Below are 6,863 nucleotides of genomic sequence, written 5' to 3' on the forward strand. Positions count from 1 at the left end.
AGACTGCTGGAGAGGGATTTTTTATAAGGGCATGTAGTGATTGGACAATGAGGACTGGCTTAGGGTAGGTCTAGATCAAATACTAGGAAGAAATTCTTTACTTCGAGGGTGGTGAGGTACTGGAACAGGTTGTCCAGAGAAGTTGTGGGAACCCCATCCCTGGAAGTGTTCAAGGCCAGGCTGGATGGAGCTCTGAGCAATCTGGTGTAGTGGAAGGTTTCCCTGCCTATGACAAGGGGGTTGGAACTAGATGATCTTTAAAGGTCCTTTGCAACCCAAACCATTCTATGGTTCTGTGAAACAACCCTCCCCTCCTGGTAAAGTATATTTCTCTCATTCTCTGTGGAAAGTGTTTGGCTGTTGCTAGCACAACAATTACGCTGCAGGAAAATCTTGTTCCAAATAATTTATTCTTTATTTACTCAGAAGAAAATATAAAAAAAGCTAAAAGGTGAAGGCTAATGAGATACTGACATGGGAATTATTTTACAGTAATAAAATACTTTCCATGTTTCTAAGGGCACAACATTATACACAGGTCCACAGAGAATCTTCCAGAGCAAGATTTCCTAAGGACCTTGCACCTGTTCACAAAACTTCATAGTGGGAAAGATGCTGCTCCATCAGCCTGTCCCATCACACTAAGAAGGCAGGGTATAAGTCAATTGAAAAGACTAGGCACAGCATGGGCACAGGGGAAAGCAAGAAAGCAGAGAAAACAACTGCCCTTCCTTTCCACGTTAAGTGTATCTGCAAAATGTTTTTTGAAACTAAAGTTGAAACTACTCCATATTCCATCTCTACGGTCTCACTATTTATCTATTTATCTATTTATCTATTTATCTATTTATCTATTTATCTATTTATCTAGTTCACATATATGCATTTGGTTGCTTTTTTAATTAGTATCTTCTTATATAAAAAAGCTAAATTAGGCTATGCCTTACCGTATAACTGGAAAAACACAGTGGGGAATAAGAGTGTACCAGGAGCATGGATCAGGCTCCTGGTAATATGGAGGCTTTTGCTATTCAATGTGATAACAACTAGGAAAAGAATGATGCAATACAGAGCTCAAGGCTTCAAGTTTTGCCTCTGCCACAGACCCTCTTGGACAGGGTGAGAGCTACTCAGTGTCTTCATTTGCTCCTCTAAATTACAACATGCTCAGTAATAGTAAGATCAACTGAGGGGTTTGAGGCTAAACTCTCGTAAACCAATTCTGAATCTCGTTTGATTCCTTCCATCATGTCTCTCATTAAGTGTAAAGTGCCTCCAGCAAAAGGCAGCTGATTAAAAGGATTCCTCAGTGACATAATGAATTTACAAAAGCCCTCCAATGTTACTGGGGATGTTTGGGAAAAAATATCTTCAGCCACCAAGGGCAAAGTCTACTAAGAGGGAGAATCACTTCAGGCCTCAGAGCCTGACAAACATTCCCCATCCACCGCACAGCCTGAGAGGACATCCTTGTTGAGCACTGGAAGGGAAAGGAGAAGGGGCAGGGACACTGCTATCCATCCATCCATCCATCCATCCATCCATCCATCCATCCATCCCACCAGCACAGCAGCCAACAGTCCCCACACTGAGGTGTGCGGGTCACAACCTCCTTGTTTTCCTTGGCGCTCATCGCCCAGTCCAGCTCAGCTGATTTCCCCACAGCAAAGCTCTCCAAGGCAAGTTCTGCTCACAGACAGGTATTGCCTCTCGGCACAGGAAAGAAGTATGAAGCTTTTTCCAGCATTCAGATGCTGTTTTTAATGTGACTCAGCTCTGCAGAGTCCATAAGGATGACACGGGTTGTGCTTTATTAGCAGTTAGGTTAATGTTTGGAAATAACAAGACTGATGGTTTTATCTGTTTAATCATTTGGTGCTGCCAAGAGCGACCATAAGCACAGCCCAGTGGTGCATGAAGAGAGTACAGCCTGACATTAGTTTCCCACCACTAAAATCCAAACATTAGCATACAAGTTGTGTAGCAGGCTGGCAGGGGCAGACAGCCAGATCACTGCTATTGGAGTGACTCAATGATTTTCATTTTTCTTCATGGAGATTTTCAACCTCCCTGCAATGGAAGGAAATAGGGATGGATGAGGTGGGCTACTTTCAAAGTTAGGCTGTTCATTTGTGTTTGTCCAGCTTTCCTATGCCCTCAGCTGAACTAGGTTACAGAGCTAAGGACAGAAAGACTCCTCTAGTTTTTCCCCAATATTATTTCACTTGTGTGTGGGTCCTCCCTCTCTTTTTTCTTAAATCTCCTCTTTTCAGGTACACTCCCTAGCAGACAGTAACTGCAATGCAGATTCACCATATGTAACCAGGCAATTCTGAACTACCATATGTAGCCAGCAGCAGCTGTAGCAATTTATCACTAAAAAGCAATTGGATGGCTGGATCATGCAGTCAGCTGGCACACAGACAACACTGGATGTGGCAGATGCCATCAGTGTAAAGAGCAGAATAAGAGCCAACAGGAGTCAACAGATACAGGGATGTTGTCTTAGCAGACAATAGGTACCTCAGTTAGTGTTTATCACCATTTATCACTAAGTGCAGCTGTTAGAGCCACTGATCCTTCAAAACTTATGTAGAGCAGAGTTTGGAGGATTTTGGCTTACTCAGAACACCTTTCCTTCTGTACACAAAATCAAGGAGGAGAAAAGCCACTGAAACAATCACAGATAGAGCTGCACTCCAAGCAAAGCTTCCTTGAACATGCAAACACATGCCTTACCCATTTCTGGGAAGGCATGTGGCTGTATCCATAATGGTTCGGCTGGCCCAACAATTCCAACGAGCGAGTGCTGCACTGCAAAGCTTATAACCAGACACACAAAATGTGTTTTGTAAAAGCTTCTTAGCAGCCACACAGGTGGGCTGTCACGTAGGGGACTGGCTAGGCACACACAAAAGAGGCAGGGCTTCTGCAGGGCTGGCAGATCTCAAACAGAAGGACTTGAGACTCTTAAAGCTTCCATAATTGCCCTGCATCTAATTTCTTTCTTCTATTTGTATTCTCTTGCTATCTACTCTTTTCCAGTCAAAAGCTGCAGTAGCAGCCCATGTTCTTGATCACCTCATATGTCGGAAGATGCTGTCAGGAGCTGCCCATGGCTTTAGCATGTCAGATCAACACTTTAAATCCTTTTTTCTCTGCCAGAACTATGCTGTTTGCTAGAACAAAAATAAGCAGAGTGTGAGCTCTGCCTACTCTCACTGCCTTTCCTCAAATACTTACCAGAAAAATAGCTGAAGCACAACACCCACACACTGCACAAGATACAGACTCAAGCAATCCTAAAACAGGCTTTTTCCCATCTCAAGTCTATGCTAGAACTAGTCAAAATTTAACACTTGCAAGATCATAACATCTTTAGAGCAGAGGAGGTAGGGGTAGGAAATCCAAATAAATCTGAACACACCCAAAACATGCTGCCAGTTCCATAACTAACAGAATTCCACAGTGCTAAGCTAAACTAAAAATAGAATAAAAAACTGTCTTATCACCTCTTTAACCCTAACCTCAAGGCCACCTCTACTCCACAACTACATATTTTCCCTCCAGGTTCACATTTTCAGTCTTGCCATCTTCTCTTGCCATGAGAAACTTTTGCCAGCTGGATCCAGCTCCCAAAGCAATATCTGTAATGAGGACAAGCACCTGGGGACCTACCTGTCTGTCTCAGGAGAAGAATTTGGTTTGTCTTTCCAATCCCCCGCACTGCAGAGTCCTTTGAGGCTGTGATAAGGGAATGCCAGACCACCTGGCAGCAAAAGCAGATGAAGAGTTGAGATGTGGGTGGTAGCCAGGTTGGAGGAAAGAATTAGAATCACAGAATTCTTTATGTTAGAAAAGATCTCTGAGATCATCAAGTTAACACAGCACTGCCAAGTCCACCACTAAACCATGTTCCCAAGAGCCACATCCACAGGTCTTTTAAATACCCCCAGGGATGGAGACTCAACCACTTTTCTGGGCAGCCTGTCCCAATGTTTGACTACCATTTTAGTGAAGAATTTTTTCTTAATATCCAACCTAAACCTCTCCAGGTGCAACCTGAGGCTATGTCCTCTTGTCCTGTCCCTTGTTACCTGAAAGAAGAGAACAACCCTCACCTTGCTACAATCTCCTTTCAGGTAGTTGTAGAGGGTGACAAGGTCTTCCCTGAGCCTCCTTCTCTTCAGGCTAAACACCCCCAGCTCCCTCTGCCACTCCTCATAGGACTTGTGCTCCAGACCACTCATTGCCCTTCTCTGGACATGCTCCAGCACCTCAATGTCTTTCTTGTAGTGAGGGGCCCAAAACTGAACACAGGATTCAAGATGCACCCTCACCAGTGTTGAGTACAGAGGGACAGTCACTTCCCTGATCCTGCTGGCCACACTATTGCTAATACAGGCCAGGATGCCATTGGCCTTCTTGGCCACCTGGGCACGCTGCTGGCTCATGTACAGTCACTGTTGACCAGCACCTTCAGGTCCTTTTCCACTGAGCAGCTTTCTAGCCATTCTTTCTCAAACCCTGTGGCACTGCATGGGGTTGTTGTGACCCAAGGGCAGGACCCAGCACTTGTTCTTGTTGAACCTCATACAATTGGCCTCAGCCCATTGATCCAGCCTGTCCAGATCCCTTTGTAGAGCCTTCTTGTCCTTCAGTAGATCAACACTCCTGCCCAGTTTGGTGTCTCAATCCCCTCATCCAGATTATTGATTAAACTGGCGACAGTACTGATCCCTGGAGAACACCACTCATGACCAGCTGCCAGCTGGATGTAACTCCATTCACCACCAGTTCTGGGCCCAGCCATCCAGCCAGTTTTTTTACCCAGTGAACAGGGTACCTGTCCAAGCCATGAACAGCCAGTTTCTCCAGGAGAATGCTGTAGGAAATGGTGTCAAAATCTTTACCAAAGTCCAGGTGGACTACATACACACATTTTCCCTTATCCACTAAGTAGACCACTTTGTCATAGATGGAGATCAGGTTGGCCAAGCAGGACCTGCATTTCATTAACCTGCCCTTGGCTTGGCCTGATTTCCCAATTGTCCTGTATGTGCCATGTGATGGCACTCGAGATAATCTGCTCCATAACCTTCTCTAGTCCAAGGTCAGGCTTACCAGCCTCTAGTTCCCCGCCTCCTCCTTTCTTCCCTTCTAGTAGATGAGAGTCACTTTTGGTAACCTTCAGTCAACTGGGACATCCCCAGTGAGCCAGGACTGCTTGTAAAAGATGGACAGTGGCTAGGTGGGCACTTTTACCACCTCCCTCAGCACCCTTGGTGAGTCCCATTCAGCCCCATATACTTGTGTGTGTCTAAGTGGTGTTGCAGGTCACTGAGCACTTCCCCTTGGATTATGGGAGCTTCATTCTGCTCCCCATCCCTGTCTTCCAGCTCAGGGCACTGGGTATCTCTAGAACAACTGGTCCTACTATTAAAGCTTAGGCAAGAGATATTAAGTACTTCAGTCCTTTCTTCATCCTTTGTCACTATGTTTCCCCCACAACCAATAAAGAGTGGGGATTTTCCTTAGCCCTCCTGTTGCTGATGATGTATTTATAGAAACATTTTTTATTGTCTTTTATGGCAGTACCCAGAGTAAGTCCTATTTGGGTCTTAGTTCTTCTAATTTTCTCCCTGCGTAATCTCACATCATCCTTGTAATCCTCTGTTCCTTCTTCCAAAGGTCATAAACTCTCTTTTTATCCCTGAATTCAAGCCAAAGCACTCTGTTCAGCCAAGCTGGTCTTCTTTCCCTCCGGTTCATCTTTCAGTACATTGGGACAACCTACTCCTCTGCCTTTAGGATTTCCTTCTTGAAGAATGTCCAGCCTTCATGGACTCCTTTGCCCTTCAGGACTGACTCCCAAGGGATTCTGTCAACCAGTCTCCTAGAAGGGACAAAGTCTGCCTTCCAAAAGTCCAGTGCTTTCTTGACCTTTCCCCTGATTCTTACCCATAAACATTCAATGTTACCATCATTAAACTTCAGACAATCAAAACACTCCCTAAGATATACTGGTACCCCACTGCCTCTCCTTCCTTGCCTATTCCTTCTGACCAGTGCCCTCAGACATGAGAACCCAGCTTTGATCCCAAGCCTGAGAAGAGGGCATAGGGTGCTGGTGCCCATTTGGCAAGACTGCCTTTTTGTTCTATAGTTTTGCTTATTTATTATACCTTTTCCCTCCCCTTTTTTTCTCTCGTTTGCTTGTTGTATTTCAGTTACATATAGTTAAGAAAGGAAGATTTCGCTTTCTCATGAAGTAACTGTTCAGTCAAAGCCCAACTTTAAAAATACATTTTCTAAATATGCACTATTCGCTGTTGTCCTCAGTAATTTGATTGGCAGAAATAAGAACTGCAAAAGCGGGTCTTGTCAGTCATTCTTAAGCCTTCCTTAATATGGAAACAATCATCTGCCATTTCAACCACCTTTTGCAAGGGACACAGTGTGCTTAATAAGATGCACACACCTGCAGTCTCAACCTCTATTCATTTTCTAGTAAAAAATCATTTGTGGGGGTTGCATATGTGCATGGGCAAGATAAGAGATCCTTCCAAGTGGCACCTGAAAGCCCATCCTGGCCTATATTGTATCACTTTCTGTAAATGCACTGCATATATGTGTACTGTCCATCCTGCAGACACCTACTGGCACAGCTCTGAGTGTCTGTCTCATGAAATCCAAAGGACAAGCGTGTGCTCATGTGCTGGGAAGGCACCATGTCGCACAGCACTTTGCAACTGTGAGAAGTGGGAGGCACCCGTGTTTGCTCTGTAACAGGTCAGTTTGGCTGTATGGCACATGGTGGGTCTAAAAGCAGATTATGCTGTTTGCTGTTTCCAGGCTCAGCT

Source organism: Manacus vitellinus, unplaced genomic scaffold (assembly GCF_001715985.3).
Source record: "Manacus vitellinus isolate BGI_N305 unplaced genomic scaffold, ASM171598v3 scaffold_4_pilon, whole genome shotgun sequence".
NCBI lineage: Eukaryota > Metazoa > Chordata > Aves > Passeriformes > Pipridae > Manacus > Manacus vitellinus.